The sequence below is a fragment of the Microtus pennsylvanicus genome, chromosome 20, assembly GCF_037038515.1.
Source record: "Microtus pennsylvanicus isolate mMicPen1 chromosome 20, mMicPen1.hap1, whole genome shotgun sequence".
In the NCBI taxonomy this organism is placed as follows: domain Eukaryota; kingdom Metazoa; phylum Chordata; class Mammalia; order Rodentia; family Cricetidae; genus Microtus; species Microtus pennsylvanicus.
Window position 1 is genome coordinate 15,128,640 of NC_134598.1, and position 18,091 is coordinate 15,146,730.

At 35.1% G+C, this 18,091-nt stretch overlaps 2 pseudogenes; one reads left to right on the top strand and one right to left on the bottom strand.

Moving 5' to 3' along the window:
* The first annotated feature begins 1,363 nt into the window (after positions 1-1,363).
* On the top strand, positions 1,364-1,999 carry LOC142839035 (eukaryotic translation initiation factor 3 subunit K pseudogene; annotated as a pseudogene).
* An 8,878-nt stretch (positions 2,000-10,877) lies between these two features.
* LOC142838720 (protein SET-like) lies at positions 10,878-11,737 on the bottom strand (annotated as a pseudogene).
* Positions 11,738-18,091: the final 6,354 nt, after the last annotated feature.

The window sequence follows — 18,091 nt, forward strand, 5'->3', positions numbered from 1 at the left end:
TACTAACAAGGCAGAGGTGGAAAATTTTTACTTGTCATTGAACAAATCAATCAATTTTACTCCTCCCCGCAGAACACTTTTTGATAATGATTAGCATGTTATGGATAAAAAGTACAAACATATAAGACATTATCAAAATATGCAATGTAAAATGTATGTAAAGGGCCTAATGGGAAATCAATGAAAAAGCAGTCTATTATGTTTCATTTAGAGCAAACAATTAAACTTGATTATGAAGGATAAATAAACTTTTTACTTCTAAACAGAGAACCATTAGAGAAAAGAGACATTATTATAAAAGTTAAAATTTTTTGAAAGTTAAAACTTTGTTTTAGATGGAGGAAGTAAATAATATAATTACAAGTAAATGTTCACAATATTTACTTATGTAAATTTTATAATAAATGTTAGTGTAATATATTATGATAATATAATTATGAATAGATCTTAGTAACAGCAGTGAGTAATACATAATCAACTATTTTATTTCCTTTTGAAGTATGTTCTTACTACATAGATATCATGGCCTCAAATGCTCCATCTTCTTGTCTTATCCTTTTCTCTATTCAGTGAGCAAGCAAGAGCTATATTATCAGACAGCAGTGATATATATATATATATATATATATATATATATATATATATATTTGTTCTAAAATAATTTTCAAAATCAAGACACAATGTCAATTACCATGAATTGATTATCTCTTAGTTTTCTGTTGGAAACATTAAAAATGTTCACTCTGTTCCAACAAAGACAATACAAGAAAACACCATTGAAAGCAGGACAATGCAACGATTCATTTGTGACGCTTAACAGATACAAACTAGAGCATATCTAAAGACTGGATTATCAATGCAATTCTACATATAAGAAAATTCTGCACATATTATTGCTAATGTAATCTTGTAAACTACATTCAGGATTGGATTGTTAAAAATAATAAATAAAATTGGCTTCCAAATAGAAGAAAATAAAGGTCTTGATTTATAGTGTATTTAACATACTTATTTTAAAGTTACATGGAAATGCACTTTTTTTTGTTAAACGTCAAGTGAAAAACTAACTTTTGGAAATCTAGTTTCATTAACAAGTGTGCAATTATTGAGATGTACTACATTTCAAAGGTATCTAATTTTGAAATGATAGAGGAAACAGAGAAAAACAAACAAAAGCTATATAAAAGTGTTTTGGCAATGTTTATGAAATATAAGGTTGTAGAGAGAGCCATACACTGATTGACAGATAGTCATGAACCCAGCGAACACTGTGAATAGAAGTAAAATCAGACAAAAACTGAGAGCATGCTGATTTTTCTCAGGCCTGGTGTTACCAGTGCAGCTGGAGCAGTGGAAGGCAAAAATGGTGTCTGAGGAGATGGAAGTGAACATGGGCAAGTTGCTCAAGGGTGTCAAAAGGTACAGTCCTAAGAACCCGGTTACCCTGGGGTAGGTGGAGACATGGGACCAAGAGAATGCCTACGATCTAGAGGCCAACCTGGCTGTCCTGAAACTGAACCAGTCCAACCCAGCCTTCTATCAGACCACAGTCACTTCCCAGACCCTCCTGGAAAACCTCTTCAAACTAGCCCACATAAGCTACCCTCTCTGTACATGTACATCTATCAGACACATTAAGAAGAGTGACTCATCCAACAGATCTTGTACCTCAGGGACCTGCTGAAGACATGGCACCTTCAAGACATCTGACAAGCCCTGTATGAAAGCATTGACTTCCTGAGAGGCATAAATGGGTTTGAAGAAGAAAATTTATTTGCCATCCTGTGGACATCAGGTGCCAGTTCATCTGAATTACTTGTTGCTGATATCCTTGGAAATCTGACTACCAACCACTGAAGGTGTAGATGACCAAGTATAGCTGGAGTGCAGGGAAGAAGGGCAGATCTTCCTCTGCAACTAAGAGGAGAGCTTTAAGCCCAAGAGCATCATGGGGAAGACCAACACTGACAGTGTGTCCAGCTACAGTGCATGCTTTTAATAAAGATTTGTGTACTCCAAAATAATGTGGTCAAACTTTATTAAATGCTATAAAATATATGAAGCACATTAGACAGAGAAAGCACACCCAGTAAAAAGCCCTTGATTAGGCAATTACTCTATTATAATCATAGTTCTTAGTCAGAATTAGTTTGGGGCATTCTACTGTGTGACACCAGAGGCTGAAATTGAAAATCCTCAATTTTCAACTATTGACTAAAGATGATATCCATTTATTATTTGAGACTGCAACAAAATATATATGAGTGAGCAAGATCAGAGTGAAACTTGCAGCTGGCCTGATGACCATATTTCTAGACTGTCTGTCTATCTACCTATCAATCAATCATTAGTTTATCTGTACTTATATTTATAAGTTTGAATGCCTTTTCTAATCACTATCTCTGTTTTATAAACCTCAGGAAATATGTAAGACTAATTTCACTGATCATTAAAAATGTAATAGTTGCTATCACCTTATCTTGAAAAAGTTAGACAAGAACAAGCTAAACAACAATTAATTCCTCCAAGAGATCAGACTAGAACATAAGATTCAAGATCAATGAGTGATGTGAGGACTTTTTGTCTAAAATATAGGAAAAGAACATTTTCTAATGTTGCCTGGTTCACATATGTAAGGAATATGCGATCTCTTGGTTGTTATTTCTTTAATCTAAGGATGAATCCTAGCGCATCTGGACCTAATATTAATAGAGTATATGTGCAATGGTCCTTTACCATTTGTCTCAGAATCAAAATATAAAAAGATATGTAAAGTACAAACTCGCATGTGCAGGGATATTCTGCTATTTATAGGACATTTATTTAGCAATATATTTAATGTTTAATATTTGATAAGTACTGCACATTTGAAAGTTAAAAAACAAAGCTTATGCTGCCTGATTGATGTTTAATGTGGTAATTGTGACATTATGGAAGTTTGTATAGTGATTACAATATGTGACAATTAACCATAATATAATGTGTTTAAGAAATCGAGAAACATTGCTCTTTCTGTGGTCAAATTAAAGGACAACAATTATTCTTCTTTTTCTGCATAATTCTGGTCCATTTTCACATTACACAGAACTTTGAGCTCTTTCCACTACATTACATGCCTAACCTATATATTTTAATGATCCATATCTAGTTCACTTTGCAAAATAAAGTAATTAGAAGCATCAAATTAAAATGACAGGTTATCTTCAAATATTACACAGAAGTTGAGCTCTTTCCAGTATATTAAATTCCCATGCATGTCTAAACTCTTCATAATTTTGTAATATATGTTTATTACAAGTATAAAAAAGAATATTAAAAGCATCAGCATCAACATTTAAATGATAATATGCTAACTTCTAAGATAATAGACAAGTTTAAACTTTCTACTGCCTTAAATTCTCATGGATATTTAAAGTACAAAATATTTTATGATATATATTTTGATAGCATAAAACTAAAGACATTAAAGTTATATAGGTAACATCACACCTGTTGAAATGTGAATACAAAAAAATGGCTCTTCAGGTAAGTGTAATAGATCCAGGCAATGATTTATCATTTAACTGCAATAATACGAGGCACCAAATCCCAAGACTACATTGAATCACATATTGCTAGGTGGAAGGAGTCAATTTTTTTTAAAAAAGGAAAAAAACTCAGGCTGATATGAAGTTTTAGAAGATGAAGATGCTTAAGACGCAAGCCTAACAACCAGGGTTTCATGCCCAGAGGTCCACGTCAAAGTAGAGAGAGAGAGAGAGAACCTGCTCTACAAATGTGGCCTCTGATTTCCACATGTACACAGTGTCATGCATGTACACCCTCATACATAACACACACACAAAAGAACACACACACACACACACACACCAATAATAAAACCCCAAGTATTCTGGAATTCCGTGTGTACAACAGCCTGGAAAAGAAAAGTATAACGAGACAAGTTTGTTGAACATGAAGATAGTGCTCAGGGATTGAATGGTGGAGATATAATGAACAATGAACAATGGAGATATTAGGCCATGAAAATACTCTGCGTTATTCAATGTATTACCATATACTTATCATTATATGTTCTTAAAACCCAAGGGAAAAAAACAGAGAAAAATGAACCTTAAGTTATATTTTGTATATTAGATGACCTTGATATATTCAGGTCAGATTATCAATGTTAATTAATGTTCCCGCTCTGCTGAACTGCACTGGCCATGGTGGTGTATGAGCTGTTGTGGGTAAGAGCATTTCTAAAATCTATACTATTTGCCTTCTTTAAACACAAAACTTATCATTTAAAAAATCATTATACGAAACAAAAAAGTGACTTAACATATTTACGTTTTAATAAAATCCTGGATATATTACTAAATTTTGGGCAATTAATTTTGTCCTTCAATATCAGGTTTATCAAAGGTAAAATTCAGAAGCTAAAAGAATACAAAGTGTATTATGTAGTCAACTGCATTTGTCTTAAGAAATGGCCTGTTACTTATAATTTTCAAATAATCATAATTTTGAAAAAAACGGTACTTTAATTTGTTTGTTCTGGATAAAAAATGAGGTAAAGTGAGTGACATATGAGAAAATGTCACTGATTTTATAAATGGATCTGAGGGTTTCAAGCAAGGGCTTTTTCTTAGATTTATTTACTCTTTGAGAATTTCAGGCATTATACAGTATATTTTTATCATACCCTATCTCATCACACACATTCTTTCAGTTTCTCCCCTCTTCCCTACTCATCTGACACAATGCTTCTCTTAAAAACAGAAAAAACAGAAAAAATAGGAACATGGGAGGCCTGCTCCTTTCTGAGCAGAAACAGAGGAACGGATTAGGGGTGTGGGTGATGGAGGGGAGGATGGGGGAGGGAAGGGAGGAGACGAGAGAGGGGAAACTGTGATTATAAGGGAAAATAAATTAATTTGACAAAACAAAACAAAAAGTAAAGCTATTGATTCTGAATCGCCTTGGCCCACTTCTTCTGACACTGAGGCCAGCCTGGAGTGCTTGCTGTTGATGAACTCCATGTCATTCCACTAAAGAAAATTGAATTTCCTTCTCCCCAACTTCTTACCTAGGGGATGGGCTTTGTGGCTACTTCTGCTCTTCTCTGATGGGATTTTGTCTAAATTTGAAAGCTTTTACAAGTCTTGTGTATGCTATCACAGTTCCCGTAAGTTCATATGTGCATCAGCCTTATTTTTGTCTGCAAATGTTATTTTCTTAAAATAACTCATCATCTCTGGCTCTTACAATCTTCCCATCCCTTCTTCTACACAGATTCCTGAGCCCAGCTAGGAGGGATGTGATAAAGACATCTCATTTAAAGCTAGCACACCAAAGTCTCCCACTCTCTGCTTGTTATCCTGTAATGCATCATTATGTTAATAATCCTCTTCATAAAGACGAAACTTCTCTGATGAACACTGAGAGAAACACTGATACATGGGCAGAACAATATGTTCTGGATGATTGAGGTGCAACAGATCCTCAAAAAGATATGCTCTTTCTAATGATATTGGTTTCCATTCACAACTTGATAACAAAATCCTATTGCTGAAGATACTACATACTTATGGCATAACATGGGTAAATCTATCATGTACTCAACTGGAAGATTTACCCCTATTAGATAGTGTTACTGCTGTATTTGGCAGCATGAAGCTGGCAGAGTTGAGCCCCAAAATAAGGCTAATTAAAATCTCATGAGATAGTCAGTTTTATTCATTGCATCAAACAATTTACATTCTGAGGGCATTCAGAGGGCTCACCAAGGTCATGTGAGCAAAGTTCACCTGAATCCAAGTAGTATACATTTGCTAGGGCAAGGTCACATGACATGTGGTCACATGAGTCATGAAAATGACTCATGCTTGGAAACATCACTCTCAATGATAATGGATAAAATGATAGCTAATCTAAAGCAAAAGCCACTCCTGCTATACCTGGAAGAGACATGAAAGAACGTTCCAAAAATAAATCCTGACTATGGAGGAACAACGGTTACAAGACTCTTTTTTTACCTGGAGTTCTCTTGGACACTCTCAGAGATCTCCTCACAATGCTTCATTCATGGACTGTGTTCTGAAAAGGTACTGTTCACTCACTTTCGGAGTAGAATAATAAACTTCAACCTCATTCACCTAGAAGCTTTGTGAGTTATACTAAAGACTGGGCTATAAAGTATGTCCAGTGGTCCAATAGTGGCTAAATATAAGGAAGTAACCAATCACATTTTTACTGGAATTAGACCCACTCCACGAGAAGGAAATCATAGATGGTACTGGCAATGATGCCAAGAATCTGAGAATAAATAGGTCAAGACACCAAGAAGGAATTATGGAAGGTCTTCAAACTCAGCTAACTACCCATGGTTGATAATGCTATGGATCCCATGGGGAAAACTGACAACTGTCGCTACATTAAACTAGCCTAACTTTCAACTGCATTATAAATACTAACCCTTATTTCCAGACAAGTGTATACCTCACCTCTTATCAAAGAAGCTCCATTTTGCAACAGAAATGGTTTCAGAAAGACACCAGTAGTCGATATGCAGGCATAAATGACTTGAGCTCCAAGCCCCACCTTTATATCTATATCACAGTTCCTGCATCTATTCCTTGGGGATCATGGCGGAAAAAATATGGATCAAAGATTTTAATAGCCAGAGGACCAGAGATGTTGTACCAATGAAGTTTGAGCAACATGGATCCCTAAAACAAGGCATGAACAATTGAACCAATTAAAGAAAGCTTTTTAAAAAAATATCTGATGAAAACAAAGGAAAATTTGAAACTTTTCTATGTGATGTGACTCCATCTCATATTTCTCAAAGTTTTTTTTTGCCTACAATCTCAACTTTTTGGATGCAAACTAATTTTTCTTGTTCAAATTTCTCAAGAAAAATAACAGACAAAACACACGATGCGTACATTTCTAAAACTGTATGAACATGTAGAAGAAACAAAATGAGACAATTTAGATACAGCTTGCTATCTTTTCCTGACATCAATAGAAATGTGCAAATTCAGAATTACAGCTTCTGCACGAAATTTGACACATGGACAAAGAAGCTGCTGACATCAAGAGTTCTCCAACAACTTTGCTGGATGAACTGGATTGCAGATATTAAATACTTTTCACTGTGTATCAGGGGAATGAGACAAAATTATATATCACTCGCCATAATATGGTATCCAAATCTGTATTATTGATTTGTGTTGAATATAAACAAGAACACAAGAGCAAACAAAATTAATGAAAACAGATATGGACTAAGCAAGCCTCTTCTTTTTACAAATCTCAGTTTCAGAAAGTACCTAGTGATGGGGTTAACAGTTGGTCTTTGCTAAACTGCATAGTTTCTTCTATGTGCAAAACATGTTATCACTCTTCTTTCACCTGAACCCTAATATCTACCTAATAGTACTGGTATTAGAGGCACATGCTAATGTTTAATGTTTATTTGTTTCTGTGTTTTTGTGTTTAATCTTTTTTTTAACGTATTGACATCCTAATATTAACAACTCTTTTCTCCTTCCCTTTCTTCCTTCCAAATTCTCTAATATACACCACCATGCTTTCTCTCAAATCCATGGACTCTCTTTCTTTAAGTGTGTGTAGTGTGTGTGTGTATGTATGTGTGTGTGAGCGTGTGTGCATACGCAAGCACATGCATTCATACATGTGTGCTACATGTGTGAATGAGTATGTGTTGGGATCAAACTTGGAGTTCACTGAACAGTAGATAATTACTCAGCATATATATATATATATATATATATCACATATTTTAAATGTTCATTTAATTTTTACAATATATTAATCTAAAGAACTGCCAAAATTGTCCATTTGATTGACATATGCAATATTACTGAAGATAAGGTAAAAATCAAGGTCTGTACATCAGAGAATGGGCTCTCATTCTAGGTGTGTTAAAATGAAGTAATACATATTTTGAATGAGGATGCTTGAGTTATCTGTATTATTTCTGCCTTCTTTTGAAATATAATTGAGAGTTACTAAGGATTGTAACAAGATAGAAGCAAGTTGTCATTTATCATTGTCCAGTTTTTCTATTCTTCTGAAATTTTTCATCCCTCTCTTAGAAGCCTTTCAACCAAATTGAACTGAATAAATCATCTATAGAGCTTGACATAGCATGTCACACAACTGCCATTACTTCATTGTTGATAAAAATCTAACTCTTTCAGCAACCATGGAGGTATGCAAGAAATGTCACTGAAACTTAATTTTTAAACTGTTTTGCTTTATAGTTTTGAAACAGCTATCCTCTTTGGGCTTGCCTAGAGCTCACTGTATAGCCCAAGTTGACCTTGAAGATGTGATTCTTCAGCTTCTGATTCCTGACTGATTGCATGACATATCTGTGTCATGATAAATGGCTGTGGTTTGGCTATTACTTAAGTACACCTCCGAAAAAGACTTAATTAGATTTAAGTGCCACTATAATGCTTGAAGGGGTGCAAATTTAATCTATGATGTTCAGAGGTGAGGTCTTTAAGAGGTGATTTACATTAAATAAGGGCATTAGAATAGATTCTGGAAGACTGAATTCTGATGGCTTTATAAGAAACTAAGGGTAAAGAAGCCCTACATACCCACTTATGCTTCCTGTCTTTTGCTCAATGACATTTAATACTACTTTGGGATACTGCCAGAAAGAATGCCATTATGCAATATAGACCTTGTATCTTGAGAGTCATAATCTGAAATCATTTTTTCTCTTTAACTTAACCTGTGTTATTGTGCTCTTGACAACATACAACAGACACTTCATATGCAAATCACATATCTTTAATCCTGATTTGAAATATATATGTGGACCTAGTTTTACATCATAATCAATGATAAGAAGCAATGATAACACAGTCCAAACTCAGACATAGTACCTAGCACCCTGATTGACATATAACTGCTTCAGTCTTGTCTTTAATGTTATATACTAAAAATATTTTAATCAAATAGTTTTTAGGAATTGCAGAACATTTCTTAGAAGTTAAAATGGAAATCTTTCCACCTCAAAGTCATTATAATATAAAAGTCACTGCAGACAACATATAATAAACCTAGTGCTTTTGTTCTAGAAATAACATGGTATTATCTAGAAATCACAAAGGTAAAATGATGAACACCAAAAGAGAGACATTTATCAGTTTTGCTTTAGGGAAAGTCTTGTGCTTTATACCACAATTTTTATGGAAACAAAGTAAATAACATTAAGGTCCTAACTTATATATATTTTAAAGATATTCAGATTCATTTTCCATCAGAAGTATTTGAGACAACCAGCTCTAGATAAGGACTAATAAATACAATTTGGGAGTTAGTAACTTTGGTAAAAGAAAAAAAAATCCTATTTATGAATATCACTGTTCCATTTGATTCTCCTGTCATCTGTGGTTATGCAGTAAGTTTATTATAACATTTACTCCAAAGTCATACACAGTTAACCTTATAGTCATTTTAATGTAGACTTCAGGCAATACAGTGAAACCTGACATTTGAGTTAGAAACAGTTTGTGGTGCTTAGCCTGATGCTGAAGAAGTAAAATAACTAAGAGAAAAGCATTCTATTCTCAGCAAGACTAGGAATCTTGCAAAGCATGAGCTACAACAACCTGAATTTCAGGTCATTTTCTTAAGTATAAGACTTGCAACTGAAGACACATAGAAGTAGCACACCCATCAGCAAAGAAATTAGTCATGACGTGTTCAGGCAGAGTATACACTAGGCATCTTTTCTGGTAAGAGAGGACATAAAATTGGCATTGTAGTTAGTGACACACATATCACACATACGTTAACATTTTCCTTTTACTCTATGCCCACACATAGAGAAGATATAAATGTCTACTATACAGGTGGTCTTTTGGTGGAATTCCTATCAGTAGGAAGAGGGGCTATCTCTAACTCTGTTGACTGCTTTGGGGACACTTTTTTCTTACCAGTTGCCTTCTCTGTCCTTAGTAGGAAAAGAGGTGCCTTGTCTCACTGTAACTTTATACACCATAGCTGGATGAAATCTATGGGATACTGAAACTTTTCTGAAAAGAAATGGGGGAGGAGTGAATTAGGGGAGAGGGAGAATCTGGGAGAAAAGGGAAGAAGAGGGAGGAAAAGCTGCAGTAGGGATGCAAAAGCAAAATATAGAAGTAAATACAAATAAATATTTTTTTTCATTAGGAGAGAATTTTATTTTAAAAGTGTCATCTTAAACTGCAAGGATGTCTGTTAAACATCACAATTAAACATGCCAAAGGAGAAGTCATGTTGTCACAATGCCCACTTACCCCCCCCCCAGGCACCTCAAACCCACCCTTGCTGACCTTCTAACCCCCCCTTTTCCTTTTTTATTCTTTTTATTAAACAAGAGAAAGTAGACAGATACATGTTGGTAAATGCTAACTGTCTGTATTCACATAGACACCGTGTCATCTCTGAGCCCAATATACAGAGAAAGGAAAAAAGCTGGAATATTATGCACTACTACACAGGGGCCTATCGCCCTCCAGCCTCCAGCAGAGCCAAAGGGGCTGGAGGGCTTTTCTTTTTTCTTACAGAGCACGGTGGTGGTGGTGTTGAATCCACAGTTCAAGACAAGAAAAGATAAAAACGAATGTAGAACAGAGTAGTGGAGATTCTTTTCCCATTGTATTTTGCTCAAGACATTTCCCCAAAAAATAAGTTGAGAACCGTGGTATTGAGAAGCAAGACCTCAGAAACAGGGAGACTGAGCACAAGAGGGATTGGGGACGGGAGGGCAATGACTGCAACTTGCTCCCAGGGACTGGGGAAATTTAAAAAAGAAAAAGAAAATAAAAAAGAGAGTCGGAATCCATCAGTCTTCTGTGCTAGTCATCCTCGCCTTCATCCTCCTCTCCTTCTTCCCCTTCATCATCATCTTCATCTTCTTCACCTTCATCTCCTTCTTCATCAATATCTTCCAAGCCTTCTTCTTCTTCATCATCATCATCATCATCTTCTGCCTCTCCCTCATCATCGTCCATATCAAGAACCAAATAGTACTGCAAGGGGTTTGGCCAAATGTCATGTTTGATGACTTCTCCTAACTCATCTGCACCTGCATCAGAGTGGTCAGTAAACCAGGTAAAGAAGCTCTCTGGCTCTTCGTGTTGTCTCTTCCTGCTGGCCTTGTTCTATGTTTGACTCGAGCGTTTTGTCAAATCCTTTCCAGATTTCCATTTGATTTCAGTGGACTTTGAGGATGGGTCACCCCTCTCATTCAGATGAAATTCTTTGGAGAGAACCTTATTTTCGAAGTAGGGATTTTCATCAAAATAAAAATCTATTCTGTAACCTGATTTAATGTCTTCAAATTCTGTTACTTCAACTCTGCTTAAATAACGCAGAGCCTCTTCGTCTTCCTCCCCAAGCAGTGCAGACACTTGTGGATGGTTGACAAATGTGGTTACCCAAAAATCTGGGATTTTAGCGACCAATTCTGACCTCTTCTGAAAAAACGGTTGGCGGAGTTTGTTATATTTTTGTTCTACTTTTAGTATTTCCTCACTTGCTTGTTCATTAAGTCTATCTATTTCATTTTGTACTTCGTCAATGTGTTCAATTGCTTCTTGCTGTTCTTTTTCTCCCTTAGGCAGGCCGGGAGAGACAGACTTGTCCTCCAGTTTCTGAGAGCCGATTTGGATTTCTTGGACTGAGGCAGAAGCGCAGATTGCCATTTCGGGGCCATGACACGAGGGAAGTGGCTAGAGGCCAGAGGCCAGATGCAGAGAGCAGGAAGAAACTCGCAGGAACTGACAAAAACCTGAGGATCATTGTGTAATCTGTGTTGCTATAATAACATACATGATGCTGATATTTTAGAATGAACAGGATAAACAAAACAAGTTTTTTTTGGTTAACAATTCTTATGGATAAAGACCATGATGCTGTTACCTGATCAGCTTTGTTGAGTTCCTCATAGTCAACACCATACATGTCAGCATGTGTGAGTGTGCTGACATGTGGAAGAGGGATTCGGGTGAAGGGGCCGAACCTCTTACATCAAAGCACTCTACTGAAGACTACTCCTGTTCTATAAGTCATAGATACCTAAGTCATGAGATGCATTCCATTGGTGGTATTTTAAGACACTTCTTTCCATGAGGTACCACCTCTTAAATGCTACACTATCTCAAACCAGCCCTACTGGGAGCCTTGATTTTTATAATTGAGTGAGTATGGGCATATTCAAATCATTGTCAAACATTGATCATGCTAATCTCTATTTTATTAGTTTATTAGATTAGGTGGGAAGAAAACTAGCTTAAATAAGTTTCCTGATGTTTTCGGAAGTGATTCTGCCCTAATGAGAAAAAGCTCCATAAATTCAGGCATGTTAAAGATGTCACAATAAAGAGAGTTTATTAGGAGATTAAAGTTTTAGAAGTCTGCATTAGAGTAGGGGATTCGTAATAGTAAAATTTACAGAATTTCATTGGCAGATTGTATCAGGGGAGAAATTTAAAAAGAGGGAACATGGGAAGGAAAAGTTTAAAGTTGATATAACTTAATATTGATTGTGCTGGTTATAAATTAGACTCTGTAAGCTATTAGTAACCGTGTTTCAGAGTTAATGCATTCAATCTACTTCCTGGCAAATAAACTCTGGTTTGAGTCTCTGGGACTTGTACAATTATATGGGGAGAAAGCTAAATTAATTATTAGTGTTTGGAGGAAACATCATTATACATTCTGGCCAAGGGAAATGTTTGGGCTCAAAGTACAAGAAGCTAAAATGCACTCTTATTATTTGCAGAATAATTCCAACTTCCAAGCACATTGATGCCAATTGTCTCAAGATAATACAACTATGTGTTACTATTGATTGCTTTTGTTTAAATCACTTTGTTTTGTTTTCAGGTCCAAACTAAGTTTTTAGAAACTCAGGCTAAAGTCTTATTTGAGGAGATGCAATTAATAAGGGTATAGAATATGGAAGTCTCTACAAAGTTATGATAAATGCTATTCTTTGCAGTTCATGGTGTACTTTCTTTATCATGCTTTCCCCCATTCTCTGTTATTGATGGAGTACTTTGGTTTGAGTTCTTAGGGTAAGAAATTAAAATAGTATTTGTACCATTAACACTGTGTGATAAAAATAAACTTTGGACATGGATACAATTACAAATCAAAAATTTCATTAATGGAGTATGCAATATTTACATTTATAACTGGAAATTACTGAGCATTGGTGCATGAGACAGCAAGTAATAGGTAAAAATGCATGTGTATGTGTGTGTATACGTGTGGCTGTGGCTGTGTTACGTAGTGTGTTGCTTGCAGGTATAAGTGTATATGAGTTGATGTTATTCAATAATTTTCTAACCCTTAGGCATAAACTCCTTAAAATGTGTTGGTTCTGGGTCTTGAATTGGGGGAATGCATTCACTATTGGAACTCTTTAGTATCAAAGTTATCTTTAACAAATAAGAGAGATTAAAAGAAACATTGCTAAAAAGACAAACAACAATTTACTAATCAAATGATCACTTGTTTTCTTTTTTAAAATTACTAATTTTTCTTATTTAGAACTGGAACTCCGAACAACATAAACACCACCAAACTGATCAAATACAAGCACACACACACAAACACAACTATGGACTCCCTTAAACTTTGGTCAACTATTCCTGAACATGAGGCATTCCCTGGAGTGGCTGATATAATCAGTGTTTCTATATTGAAAAATACTGATTTTCCCTCTCCCATCATGTATAAGGGACAGTTCAGTCATCAAACTTTACCCTACTGGCTGTGTTTTCATTCAATAATTCACTTTTAAATATAACAAAATCAACATAATAAGATAAAAACTATCACATTGAAGTTGAACAGGCTAAGCCAAGATAAGGAAAAGAGCTAAGAGAAGACACAAGGATCTGACACCACCTCATTCACACACTCGACTCCTAGGTACTTTCAAAGAAGATTTTTTTTTAACTTGAAATTTTCCCCTTTTAAAATATTGTTAAATATGGAAGTAAATAAGATCAGGCTTCTATGTCACAATTACTCACCTACAGAAGAAATAATAAAATTATTCCATCTGAAAGAAAAAAGTGATCACTGTAATTAAGTTTAGTCTTCCAATTTATTTTAACAAGTGACAGAGGAAAATAAAATTCTGTATAATAATGACAATAATATCATAAAAACATAAAATAAAAAAAAAACTTAAAACTGGTATAATCCAATTAAACAAAAATGAAAGATACTTGTTAAAAGTTTGTGGGAAAATTGGGGACTGACTGTGACTATTTTAATATGAACTAATATTAAAGTGTATTTTGAAATTATTGATGATTTTCTTGGATGTGAGCAATGTGTTTTGAATAGGCAGGAGGTTGTCTATATTCTTAAGAGATGCAATCTAAGGCTGCAGGAGTGAAATGAAGTGTGTCATCAAATATCCTTCAAAGTAGCAGAAAATATTAACGGAGTTATAAACATTTTAATTATGATGGGACTCATAGGGAGAGATTGCTGTCAAGCAAAATTTACCTGAAGTTTTGGCTCATACCACTAAATAGCTGGTTTCCTTGTTAATTTGAAAGAAAATAAGACTGTTCTTCACAATGGAAATATTTAGAATTTGTACTCATACACCCATTTGTTGGTTAGGGTAATACAATAGAAATATGTCATTATTAGGCCCCAGTGTCACTAATTTTGCTAAATTATCACTTGTACTTATTTGTTGTGGTTTGGATATGATTTTCCTTCTGAGGTTCCTGTCAAAAATATTTCCACTTTTTTTTTTTAGTATCAATAATGAATTCTTGTGTTATTTGACCAAGATAAACGGCTACCTTCATGGTGATGCCCGGCACAAAGCATGGATAACAAATTGATGCTGAAACAAACACATGTGGCCACGCAGGCACACAATCTCAGCACTTCATCAGAAGGACCGGACTTGTCTCTTAGTTCTGAACAGCAGGGCAAGAAAGGGCTGCAGATGAGATGTTAGGGCTGATTTTGTTGTTTTGTTTGTTTTGCTTCTTTCAAAATTCAAAAGGAGGAAACCCTTCCTTTTGGTTCCTGTGAGATGTTAATGACAGGCAGAGCGTGAAGTAAAGTCAAAACGTGATTGAGCAGAGATCCCAACATGTAGACCGTGGGAAAAGCCACTCTCTCGGTAATTTGAATGGCAATACTCAAACCATGTTATCCCAGTCCAATTTTCAAGTGAAACCGAAAGCATCATTAGAGAAATTCACGACACCTGGATTGGTTTTCCTTTGGAAATTCTTTTTTTTTTTCTTCGAGACAGGGTTTCTCTGTAGCTTTAGAGCCTGTCCTGGAACTAGCTCTTGTAGACCAGGCTGTGGAAACTCATTTTTGCACCTCATGAACTCTTCTCATTTTCTCCTCTTCTTCTGCACCCACCTCTAACTTCATTGTGCTTCCCTTCCAGACCTCACATTTGTGTATTCCATGACTCTCATCCCAACTTTTGTCCCTCCCACCAACTCTCTACCTATCATGGTTTCTTTCTTTGCCTCCCTCCTCCACTTACTTCCTTTCTCTTTCTTTTCTCCTCTTTTATTCGTCTCTTACGTGCTCATATCATGTACTTTGTTTTCTGATGGTTCATCATCGTGTAGATCACTTTGATTGTTGTAATACTGTGAGCAAATGCCACAGATGCTGGGAATATAGGTACAAAATAGCCACAAAATATGTTCTATTAAATCAGGAATCATTAACCTAACACTTGAAAACAAAACGTGAGTAATTAAATGTATATCTTCTGCAACCTGATAGGTGTGGATTTCATCTCTCTCACTTCTTCATGTAAAGTCTTTAGCATTCTCTCAGGGTTTCTGTGATGTGGTGCTTTAATGAGACATGTCCTCTATCGTTTTTAAATACTTTGTTTCCAGGTGGTGTCCCAGTTTGGGTAGGATTAAAAGTTATGGCCTTGTTGGAGAAGATGGGTCAATGGAAGCAGTCTCTGAGAGTTTAAAAAAATAAAGTCAAGTCATTCATAATTCTTCCTCTAATTATAGCTTGCAGTTTGTGACATCAGTTATGAGCTGTTCTTGCCACTATTACTCCTTCATGCTGTCTAGATTTTCTGGCATGAAGGCTTACATTCTCTTTCCCTCTGGAAGTGTACACCTAAATAAAACTTCAGCTCTATTTGTTGCTTTGGTCATGGTATTTTATTATAGCAATACAAAAGAAACTAATACATGTGACCAAGTCTTTAGATGTACACCTGTGTGTATGTATGTACTTACGTGTATGGATGTATAAGTACCTGTGCATATTGAAGTGTAGAAATAGTAGAATGATTCTTAAAAGATTGTTGACATTAAATAAATCAAAGCATTAAAAACAATTAGAACATCGCTAGTCTCCTTTTAGTAGATAATTTTTAATCAGGCTTATATTTGTATATTACCTGTCTGATCATAAAATTATACCGTACCACTCATCTTTCACTTTAATCTATAAAAGTCATATTTGCTTCTTAGAATGAAAATTTGAAATGCTTAAGATTCTGAGAAGAGTAATAAAATCATAAAGCAGTCTTACGCGTAAGCTCTGGCTTCTAATTCACCACGCTCTTGCACCCCTTCTCCACCACAGTTGGAAACCGTGTCTAATTGTGGACACCAGACCTGTGCTTCTGGAACGCTGTGTTGCAGAAGTGCTGTTTCACACCTAGGTTTTGTCTCCAGCTCGACTGTCTCTTTTCAGCTCCAGTCCCATTGTTAGTATCCAGGCTTCTCAATGGCATCATAAACTTAACTTTCAAACAAATAAGATATAAACAAAATATCCAACTTAAATAATCTAAGGTATCTATTTTTGAGTAGCCATTTGCTCTGAACTATAATGAACCTATCCTAGCCACTTATAATATACTGCTTCTTTCTTTATCCACATAGAGTAAATTTTAGGGAGCACCCCAGCCTGTTCTATTCCTTTCATCAATGTGATTTTGCCTAGCTTACTATAATTATCACAATCAAACCTTTATTAACTATAATCATAATTTATTCAGAATGGTTCCTGTTTTGAGTCTCAGCAGACCTCTCTCTGTTTCCAACTTTGCTTGTTGTTAACTAACTAACATTTGCTGAAAGAAAACCAACGCCAATGTTGTACTTGGTGCCTTGTATATTTTGTCTCAGTTAATTTTCCACAGTTCCCAAATATATTTTACCAGTCACTTTGATAGGAAATGGAGCTAAGGTTAGTTTCTTTAAGGTGCTTATGGAATTGAAGCAGACGGGAAGCTGATTCTGAATTAGCATGTTCTTTTATAGCTTCCCCACATCTTTTAAATAATGTTAATTTAATAATTGAGTCGATAAATAGTTTCTCACTGCCTTAATAATAATTTTTAATTCTTTTCCTTCTCATTAAAACATGTTTTTACTGATCTTGATTTGTCAATTGAAACTGTCACTAAGAGTTTTCTATTTTCCACATATGTGCTTCTTTCATACTAAAACTCTAATTAGCCTATACACCTGTGACTCTAAAAATTACACTGGAGAACTCCTACAACTGACTAACAAGAATCTAGATACAAAATGAATTAAAACATGCATGTCTAATAAAAGTAATTGTAAGTTGATACTTCAATAGTGAACTCATTTATCTTAGATTTTATTTGTATTTGTTACATCTTATAGTTACCTTTTAGTAATTTTAATAAAAACTATAGCTCATTTATATATAGCGCTAATATATGCTTTTAGAAGCTAAAGACAAAAATTAAAAAAAAAATAAAATTAATCTCAAGTGGATGACATGCTTTTTATGGGATAGACATATTTTTATAATTTGTCATGCTCATACCAGACTGGTATGCTGGCTCAGCTTCCTTCTCCATGTGAACCATTGCACTCAGCGTTCTGGAGGTGATGTTTTATCTCAGCTGGAGGCACAGCACTATGACTCAAATTCAGGTACCAGAATTGGTTGTACGACAAACATCTGCTTCATAGTGAATGTTTTAAAAAATGTTCTGGTTGTCATAGAAATAAAAACAAAGAATAAAAATTATCCTTAAGAAGGCTGA